The sequence below is a fragment of the Amborella trichopoda genome, chromosome 1 (genome assembly GCF_054954075.1).
Source record: "Amborella trichopoda isolate Santa Cruz 75 chromosome 1, AtrichopodaSantaCruz75HAP2 v2.0, whole genome shotgun sequence".
NCBI classification, from domain to species: domain Eukaryota; kingdom Viridiplantae; phylum Streptophyta; class Magnoliopsida; order Amborellales; family Amborellaceae; genus Amborella; species Amborella trichopoda.
Genome location: NC_142336.1, coordinates 31,092,266 through 31,103,619, shown reverse-complemented (window position 1 = coordinate 31,103,619; position 11,354 = coordinate 31,092,266).

Here is an 11,354-nt window from a genome sequence, read left to right as displayed (position 1 = left end):
CTACTTATACCGGTGTCGCGGCTACTACACCCAGCGTTTGATATAGTCATGACTTCCAGCAGGCGTATTTGGAGGGTATCAATTTGGGGACCTGACCCACTAACCTCTAAGAATAGCTAGTCCTGTCGTTGACATTAGGGGCCCCATCCCGTGCCGACACTATGTTGAGGCCACCCTCAACATCCATACTACTTGTGGGGGTGTTGATCTCAGGTTGTTCCATCGTCAATCTTTGGTGATATGTTCTATATATCCTCTTGTTTTGGGGCAATTTCCAGCCCAGAGTTGCCGGCCTAGGGCTATGTAGTTACCCCCATGAAATTATGGCAAAGGGAATTTTTAAAATCCTGATTCTGAGCCCTAAGCACTACACAAAGCCTAGTGAGCCATAGTCAGCTTAGATCCAGTTTAATTGTCCCAAAACTATCCAAAACCTCTCCCAAGTTGTAGTAGACTCCGATATCTTCGTAATGATGCAAGAATTACTTAAATTACCATTAGCAAGTTAGATTATCAGGAATCCAAAGGAAAATGACCAAATTGCCCTTGTGTGAGACGCGCAAACCACACCGCGCGACTCGCGGTGAGTTACATGACCCGATGGGTCTGAGGCAGTAATTTTTCACCCAATTTATTTTTTGATAAGTATTTTCAAGAGGTTTAAATTTGAATATTCCATAAAATTCAAAATATACCTTATTCTTGATTAACTGAGCCCTTGGATTAAATAAAAAATTGTTAAGCTTGGTCGGCCCTGGTTCTCCTTGTCCCGGCCCAAGGAGTTTGGGGTCGGCCAAGGGGAGGGAAAGCCCTTTTCTTGAAGACCGTGTGCGATGTGTGTGTGCGTGCGGCTAGAACCAACAAAAGAAAGATTTACGTGAGGTAGGACCTACCTCACGTGATGGGGTTATGACACGCCCTGGCACTAAGCCCTCTTAGATTGCAATTTCGAAAACCCCTTGCCTCTCAACTTGGTTTGGTTTATGCTCCCTTGAGCTGCGTTGCTCCTTGAATCACACTTTTGTAAGATGGCTTGAAAAGGGTTGATGACCCTCAGTTCGTCCTTAGAGGTTTTAAGAGTGATGGGTGTTGGAAGGTATTCTTCATCAACATGGGGCCCCCGCTCAATAAAGGCCTAGCAAACAGTGAAAATTATGAAAGTCTCATAATGGCCCTAGAACTGGTCAAGATCTTCATGAGGTCTCTCAAAAGTCTCCTGCCAAGTTTTATCGCATTCCAACATGTCTAAGGCAGTGCAGATCGAGAAACAATTCCAGCAAAATTGGCCTCTTGCACCCTGAAACAAACCCCATAACTAGAGCTACATTTTCGGTATCTCAATTTTCTATGGGACCACCACCATTGGAACGGACACAGTTGAAAAGCCTTAGGGGTCAAATTTTAGCTCGAATAGACACTCCAGGAAGAAGTTATAGGCAAAAGAGTGAAGCAAGAAGGGTCGCACGCTATTCCCATGCAGCCACCCTACAACTCCACGCTATAGAAGGGACAGTCACGACCAGTGACTTTTGACGCTCATATCTCACCCGCTCTAGATCGGATCGAGCTCAAATTTGGTGATCTTGTTCATCTAGTCAAGAGGAGCGATTCGAAATATGGCACGCCCTGTGACGACAGTCGAGCGCGAAGAAAAGCTAGAAAGAAGTTGCTAATCTGTGAAGAAAGTGCAAAAAATTTAGCAGCATCGTGTCTCGCTCAAGCAGCCGGATCACGCCGCTTGTGAGCCCGCTCGACACGAGACCAATTCCATTGCAGGCATAAGGTCTCGGGCTTTCATTGACCGGAATGCCGTACATGATGAACTGTCGGATTCTGCACACGAAGCTGATGAAGCAACTGTAAATTCCATAGTCGGAATTCTAGATTCTGAACAAAATTTCGAAGTTGTGAAATCTTCGTTCTAGCACGGAATCGAGCTATGTTTATTGCCCGGCGATCGTAACGGTATGCCCAGTGTAGTTCAGTGAAGAAATCACCAAAAAACATTTAAGAACTAGTACACTATCGATTCGAAGTTTCAAGATCCACTAAAATTTCAAGTCACATGGTCAGACACTAAAAACACGATCCATGGTTGGAAGTTGGTATCAGATCGATCGCCATACCGTGCCCTACAAGAAAACAATCATCTTACGATCAACCGGGCATCAGAATGACACCAGATCATCCATGTAAGATCACGCAAGTTCTAGAGCAACACAAGGACTGTTCTGAAATTCAAAGAATTGTTAAGAAGGGATAAATCTATCATTTTGCACCCTATTTTCTATTTTTTAATTTCTTTTAATTCAATTTAATCTTAATTTCCAGCAATTAGGGTTACTTTTGATCATCCACCCATGTTTGGGGTAAATTCTATATATACGTACCAGTATTGTACACAGAAAAAAGACACACACAGAGGATCCATCTCCTTGCAAAAAAGAGAGTTTTTACTGAATATAGTTTCTCTTTCTTCCCACTGGCGTGTCACGCTTGAGAGAGAGAGTGAGGTGAGAGAAACTTTTGACCGGTACCCCTAGGTTCGAGGTAAACCTTCTCTCTCTTTTTTTCTTTGCTTCTCTCTCTCCTCTTTTCTCTCTTCTTCTCTTTCTTCTTCTTCTTCCCCGTTTGAGCTCTCCTTAGAGGCCATGCACGACAATAGCAATGTCATGCATGCCTCTCTGGTAGCCTCACAGGTCGCGCATGGCGATGGCAGTTCCATGCACCCGTCTCTTTCTCCCTCTGTTCTATCTCTTTCGCGAGGCCTACAGACGGTACTGCTCATCGCCATCTGCAGAATTATCTTAAGCGCCTCAACGAAGGACACAGGTAACAAAGCCTATTGTCGCCCGCAGAGGCTTCACCCTATCGCATGACCGTTGCAAACGGCAATACCCATCGCCATTAACAAAGGGTCAAAGCAATACACTTCGCCATGCACTGACTTCTTCCACTCTTCCCTGCGCCCATCGTCGTGCGCCCTACGAGGAGTAATCGCCGCGAGACCTATGAGAAGTTTTCGTCATGCACCTCGCTAGGAGCCATCACTGTTCGTTAGGGACATGTTGCCTCCTCGTGCTGTCATGGACGATGCCCATTGCCATCTGGATTCTTCCTCCCTCTGCAGTATCTCTCTCTTCTCTTCATCCTTTTCTCTTCTAACTTGACTGAGGGTAGATCTAGCTAAGCACCGCCAACTCGATCTCGTTTTGAGTACTATTGCCGCCTTGCTGGTCCTGAGGACCATGCCCGTCTTGCTACCACTCCGAGTCGATAGGTGTCTGGATGTCATACTAGCTTCGCCTCCCTGTCGAGTTTTTCTTCTCTTTTCTATCTTTATCTAAAACTTTATGTTTCATCATGCTCTCACATGAACGTACATTGCCCTAAGACAAGGGTGGGTCTCCTTGACCCACATGTCTTACAAATTAACCATAGAAGTGTGTTGTACAGAAAACAAGAGAATTGCAGGTCAAGGGAGGCTATTCCAAATCAGCTAAAGCAACTGAGGGGCTTTCTTTGTGATCTAAGAGGGCACCCACGTGAGCCAACCTGAGTAAGTCCCGAACCCACCTAAAATTCCTCTCTCATCGGTTGGTATACCTGCCCTTGCTCTGGAGCAAGATTCTGAGAGAGCGATCTCAAACGTCGGGTTCACTAGAAACTCAAGGTACATGTCGTCAGATCATCTAGATCTGGAAGGCGAGAACGAGGCACCTAACTAGCTTGGCGATTCCACTGGGGACTTATTACCCCTTAGTTGGTTCACTCTTGTTTGACCAGTATCCTCTTTTACTTTTTTCACTTATTTCTATGGCATCTGAGATGTTCAACCTGTTTATCTTAGTCGAGGATTTTCTTATCCCCACACTCATGGCTTTTCCGGAGAAGCGAGCTGCTCAAGCCTCCTTCCCCACTCTCCTCTTGAGTCGGGACTCACGGTCGGGCTCCCAGGTTCTCACCTGGATCGGTGTGATGGGGGACTTCAAGGTCCCTGCCTCCCCGCTTTCTCGCCCTGGTGGACTCTCCACCAAGGCCCCTTGCATGGGTAGCACACCTGCTGCCGTGCACCCTGCTACTAGTAAGTCTACTGCCAGTCATATTGTTGAGGCATGCTGGAAGGCTGCCCCCATCACTCTCGCGAAAGGCAAGCAAGTTGTCGTCACTCCTAAGGTTCGCTGAAAGGCAACCCGTTATGCTCCTTCATCACCCCAAACCTCCACACCTGAAGAGTCGGCACATTGAAGCGAAGGTCCTGAGATCTCCACCCCTCGCACACACCCAAGGGCTCATGGTCCATCCACTCGAGCCTCACCTCGGGGCATCACGTTGCCTTGAGCTTGCATCCAGGTCTAGGTCTTCTCGGGCCAAATCCTGCATGTGTCATGCATTTGCTTTCCATAACCCGGGGCAACGCTGGCTCTACACCACCTCAAGTACATGAGGGTTGACCACTCTGTCCTCCCTCCCAGCGCACACAGCTTCACCCTGTGAGAGGTGGACTTCTGCCTCACCCATCACAAACACAAGCTCGTGGGTCTTGACCTCCTCAGGTCAGACTCATTGATCGAAACATGGCTCATCAGGGAGTGAGAGCCGCATAAGATCTCCCCAGTTCAACAACAACAAGAGTCCTTGAGGGTGAGTCCTTGAGGGTGAGGACGATGACTAAAAGATCCCTCTGAAAATACTAAGGACCATCATGAATGCAAGAAATTGATGAAACCAGCGTCTAACCTACCACAACCTTCAGAGTACGTCTCCCCAAAACGCCCTAGCCTACAGGGGACCAGACTTTCGAGACAGGTCAGAAGCCCCTGACTGGACTCGCTAGATGGAACCTACAAAGATACATGAGCATCAAAAGCAAACCTAGTGTAGCAGCAAACAATGCCAACCAAAGGTTCGTAGCATTTGACCTTCAAAAAAAGGCTTGATAGTCCCTTGAAGGTGAGGACTTCCACAAGATCCCTCAAACTTCCAGAATGATTGCAATTCTCGATTCTCTCGAAGCACAAAATTCGGCGGGGCATGTTGTTGGGCCCCTGCTCAATAAAGGTCTAGCAAACATTGGAAATTCCAACAGTCTCAGAATAGCCTCAGAATTGGTCAAGATCTTCATAAGGTCAAGTTCCGTCACATTCCGACATGTCTAAGGCAATGCAGACCAAGAAACAGTTCCAGCAAAATCGACCTATGGCACCTTGGAACGAACCCTATAACTAGAGCTACATTTTTGGTGTCTCAAATTTGTTGTGGGACCACCACCATTGGAACTGACACAGTTGAAAACCCCTAAGGGTCAAATTTCAGCTCAAACGGATACTCCAAGAAGAAGTTATAGGAAAAAGAGTTAAACAGGAAGGGTCGCACGCTATTCCCGTGCAGCCACCCATGGAAGGGACAGTCACGACCAGTGACTTTCAACGCTCATATTTTGCCCATCCTAATCCGAATCGCACTCAAATTTTGTAAGGACGTTCGTCTAGTCGAGACGAGCGATTCGATATGTGGCATGCCCCGTGACGATAATAGAGTGCGAAGAAAAGCTAGAGAGAAGTTACTTATCAGTGAAGAAAGTACAGGAAATTCAACAGCAACGTGTCTTGCTCAAACGGCAAGATCACGCCACTCGCAACCCTGATTGATGCAAGACCAATTCCATTACAGGCGTAAGGTCTCGAGCTACCATTAATCCGAACCGCGTACATGATGAACGGTCGGATTTTGTACACAAAGCTGATGAAGCAACTGTAAATTCCGTTGCTGGAATTCCAGATTCCGACCAAAATTCCAAAGTTGCGAAATCTTCGTTTGGGCACGGAATCGGGCTGCATTTGTTGCCCCACCATCGTAACGATATGCTCAGTGTAATTCTGTGAAGAAATCACCAAAAAACATCAAGGAACAAGTACTCTATCGATCCGAAGTTTCAAGATCTACTCAAATTTCAAGTCACATGATCGTGCACTAAAAACACGATCCATGGCTCGAAGTTGGTATCAAATCGATCGTCATGCCGTGCCTTACAAGAAAACAATCATCTTACGATCAACCGGACATCAGAACAACCCCGGATCATCTATGCAAGATCATGCAAGTTCTAGGGCAACATAGGGACTATTCTGAACTTTCACGAATTGCTAAGAATGGGCAAATCTGTCATTTTGCACCCTATTTTCTAATTTCTTTTAATTTAATTTAATATTAATTTCCAGCAATTAGGGTTACTTTTGATCATCACCCATGTTTGGGGCAAATTCTATATATACGCACTAGCATTGTTCGCAGAAAAAAGACACACACACATGATTCATCTCCTTGTAAAAGAGTGAGTTTTTATTGAATATAGTTTCTCTTTCTTCCCACTGTTGTGTCACGCTTAAGAGAGAGAGAGTGAGGTGAGAGAAACTTTTGACTGGTACCCCTAGGATCGAGGTAAACCTTTTCTCTCTTCTTTTTCTTTTCTTCTCTCTCTCCTCTTTTATCTCTTCTTATCTTTCTTCTTCTTCTTCCCCATCTTAGTTCTCCTCAAAGGCCATGCACGGCAGTGGCAGTGTCGTGCATGTTTCTCTGGTAGCCTCACAGGTCGCGCAAGGCAATGGCAGTTCTATGCACGTGTAAAAATCTTAAACTTTCAAAAAAAATATATGTAAATAAATAAATAATTCTTTATAGTGTGATGGTCCATATAAGTATTATGGTCCTTAGGGACCATCACCACTTTTGTTAACTTATACCTTTCATATACAACGTCCCTTAGTTGACGTGGGCCTTAAAGGTTTCACGTATAATAATATCGTCACACCTCATGTATGAGGTGGAGCTTAATAAATAATATAATAATGTGTCTTAAGAATTTAAATAGGAGAGGTGAGGACTCCCACACTAGAAAACTTTTGTCTAAGCTCTCCCAACACACTGAGATCTTTCTCTCTCTAGCCGAATTTTTATCGGAAGCTCCCTCTCAAATATTTTAGGTAAGTGACTTCATTATCTTGAAAGATAATCCATTCTTTTTAATAAAATTGTGATATTTTATCTATGTTAGAAATTTTAAATGCTGTAAATTCTTAGAAATAAATTTATTTATATTTTCTTGTCTATTGTTAGAAAATTTTAGATACTGTAAAATTATTAAAAATAAATGTGATATTTCTGCGTTTAGTAAAATTGTGAGATTCTTTCTACTGTTTTTTAATATTTACACATGACTGCCTTATTATTTGAAAACTGATATTTTTGCAATTGATTAGAGCATTGTCTGTGAAATGTTTATTTGCGAATTGACATCCCATAAATTGTGATAATTCTGTATTCTTGAATTTCTATAAGAGTTTTTCTATACATATTAGATTGGCAATTATGCTAGAATGTCTTTACGAACTACTACCTTTCTAAATTTGAACCCAAAATATTTGACTGGTTATTTTGGAAATGTTATTGAAAGTAATTGTTATTAATGGTTTCAGTGAAATTCATATTAATAATTTCAGTGATATGTTGAGTACATGATATTGCTGCTTTCAAATGTTTAAAGAGATTTAGAAATACTTTAAGTATGCAAGTGGACTCATCCGGTTCGCAGATGAGGTATAAGTGGACCTATCCTGTACGTCGGTAGGGATTAAGTGGACTCATCCGGTATGTCAGTGAGCCATAAGTGGACCTATCTGAGACGCCGATAGGGATTAAGTGGACCCATCAGGATGCTGATGGGATATATAGGTGACCTACTTGGGACGCCTGTAGGGTATTTTGTGAAATCTTTTGAATTATGCACTGCCGTTAAAATGTTATATGCATTTCAATTATTCGAATTATACCTAATAATGCATTTTTTAAAGTGAAATTGTTGATGCATTTCTGTTAATAGATCTCCTTTTTGAAAATATTGATATCTTTCAACCATAATTATTTTTAGGATTATGATGATCACTTACTGAGTAGCCAAACTCATCAAATTATGGTAAACATTTTTTCTCAGGATAACTGCGTTTCTTTTTGAGTGCTCGTCAGGATCAAGTCTGGAAGATATTGTAGTTGTACTTAAACTTTATTTTGTTACTTTGTAAGAATTCGCCATTGTAAATTTGTCCTAAAAAGAGATGTACATATGCTTTGACTGTCATATCTCAGGAACATCAGTATTGTAAATTCTTGGGGCGTGACAGCACGTGTCTCTTTCTCCCACTGTTCTATCTCTTTCATGAGGCCTGCAGATGGTGCCGCTCATCGCCATCTACAGACATATCCTAAGCGCCTCAGCGAAGGACATGGGTAACGAAGCCTATCTTCGGCCGCAAGGGCTTCACCCTGTCGCATGATCGTTGCAGACAGCAATACCCATCACCGTCCGCAAAGGGTCGAGGCAATACTCGTCATCGCTCGCTGGCTTCTTCCACACTTCCCTGTGCCCATCGTCGTGCGCCTTATGAGAGGTAATCACCGCAAGACCTATGAGAAGTTATCGTTGTGTGCCTCGTTAGGAGCCATCACCGTTCGCTAGAGACATGTCGCCTCCTCGTGCTGCCAACGATGATGCCCATTGCCGTCTGGATTCTTCCTCCATCTGTCGTTTCTCTCTTTCTTCTCTTCTAACTTGACTGAGGGTAGATCTAGCTTAGTAACGCCATCTCGATCTTGGTTTTGAGTAGTATTGCCGTCGTGTTAGTCCTGAGGACCATGCCCATCTTGCTACCACTCTTAGTCGATAATTGTCTGGATGTCATGCTAGCTTCGCCTCTCTGTCGAGTTTTTCTTCTCTTTTCTATCTTTATCTAAAACTTTACGTTTCATCATGCTCTCACATGAATGTACATTGCCCTAAGACAAGGGTGAGTCTCCTTGACCCACTTGTCTTACAAATTAACCATAGAAGTGTTGTGTAGAAAACAAGAGGATTGCAGGTCAAGGGAGGCGATTCTGAACCAGGTAAAGCAGCTGGGGGGCTTTCTTCGTGATCTAAGAGCGAGCCCATGCGATCCAGCCCGAGTAAGTCCCAAACTTAAAATTCCTCTCTCATCGGTTGGTATACCTGCCCTTACTCTCGAGCAAGGTTCTGAGAGAGCGATCTCAAACCCCGGGTTCACCAGAAACCCGAGGTACGTGCTGCCAAATCATCTAGATCCGGAAGGCGAGATCAAGGCACCTAACAAATGGGGTTGTGGGTTTGGGGTTTAGGAAGAAGAGAAGCACAAGAGAATAGAGGGAAGAGAGGAAGAAGAGATAGAAAATGAGAGAATATAAGAGAGGAAGAGGAGTTCTCTCAATAATTGAACAGCCTTTCAGCGTTACCTACCCAGGAGGTATTACTAGAAGTAGAAGAAAGGGTGCTGGGCACAACCCCTAAAAAGAGGACCTATGTGTCCTTTGCCTTATCATTTTAGAGTAGATCTTATCTTATCTGCTTAATTTAAAACTCTTAAATTTATCTTATTAGATTAAATTTCTTTAAGATCTTTATCTTTTCTATCCTTATTCTATCTCTATCTTTTGCATTAGTTGATTAGGTTGATTGCATGTGCCAGCTTGATCACACTTATTGCCGCACCATTAGAGTGTAGATTTTCCACACATCTCCACATACATTCTGACATAGCCCAAAACTTTCAATTTTTCTAAAGCCCCCTATGCCTGAACCCAATTTTGTGCACGGGACATTGGGAGTGCACCAGCAATGACGCGAGCACCCCTTTCGGAAAATCCTAACCATAAAACATACCCATAACAGTAAAGTCCAACCTATGACGTTGAACTATAGCTAGGCCTTAAGTGGGCACCAATTAAGCCTAGCCAAGTTTTCAGCTGTTTTTTCAATTAGGTAAACTGACCATGATGTGATGTAGGGTCCAAAGTGTTCTTAATAGCAAAAGCAAAAATTACATGCAACTCGAAATTTTAACTAGCAGGTCTTGCACAAGCAAGCAAATATACAATAAAATCCATTTAAAATGAATGACATGGACATTTTAAGACATCATTATCACTTACACAATACTCAATAACAGTCCCCAACGAGTTTTAAATACATATTTTCAACAAGAACTCGAAATTATGTCATCACACATGACATTTCACAACTATTGAGCTTATGCTCTTACATAACCAAAATACATAAAATGAACACAAAAGAAATTATTTCAGAAATTTCTAAACATAACAATAGTGACTTAGAGTGCCAATTAATTGTGGGAAAGCCAATGGATTGAACCCTATACACCTGGTCACTTTGGGACCTTTTAGAGACTTATTGTTGTCCTTTAAATGAGTGCAAGAGTGGTTTTAATAACATAAGTTGATCATTCCATATGGGAAGCTTAAAACACTATTAAAAATACTCAATAAGGTTCAATTTTTTAGAGTAATATGATGGAAATCAGATTGCAAAAAGAAGTAGATAGATCCGACTCAAAACGAGAGCATACTACACTATATAGTCCGCGTTCCACAAATATTTTCTCAATGCAAAAGGAGGGAACTCTAACCCAAAATTAATCTTCTAAAATGAAAATTAATTCCCTGATATTGATGATAAACAAAGGATATGCTCAGAAAAAATCGGATTGAGATAGGTTATGGAAAACTAAGCATGAATCAAGGAGAACCAAGGTACTCAACATAAGATCAAGATGAAGGACCACACTATCCAAATCAAGCTTAAAGATTACTGAAACCTAATAATGGAAAGAGGTAAAATTTTATGTAAACATAAGTTTATAGGAAGATTTTAATCATGAATGAGTGAAAATATGAAGTGGAAAAGTAAATTTAATTAGTACCTTGAAGGTGGTGTAAGTTCAACTTGACTATGAAGGAGGGGGAACACCAGATCATGTGATGATCAAGGAAGAACAAGCACAGGAGGGGGCGGTGCGTGGAAACCAAGGGGAATCTCTCTCTCTCTCGGGGCTGGTTTGTGGAAACCATAAGGAATCTCTCTCTCTCTCACTTTAGTTCATCAAAAGGTGTTTCTCAATTTAGGGCTTCAATTCAACCTTTGGCATATTTATATTGAGTGTTAAGTATGGAATAGATCATGACCCTTTATGCAACCCATATAAGACACATGAGAGACCTCATCCTAGCCACTCATCCCCATCTAACCACTAGGATGAAATGATGAGATTGAACATCTTTTTACTTCATTAAACCCTAGATCAAGCTACATTCCCAGTTGGTCGTTAGTCCTATACTTTAACTCCAAGCAAGTCCAAAATAGTATTTACACAAAAACCCATGGTTTTAAATAAATTGATTAGTATAGTAAATGGATAAGCGCAAGGGCATAAAGGTAAAGAACATAATCCATATATGTAGAAAAATATCTTCTTACAATAAACCAATAAAAA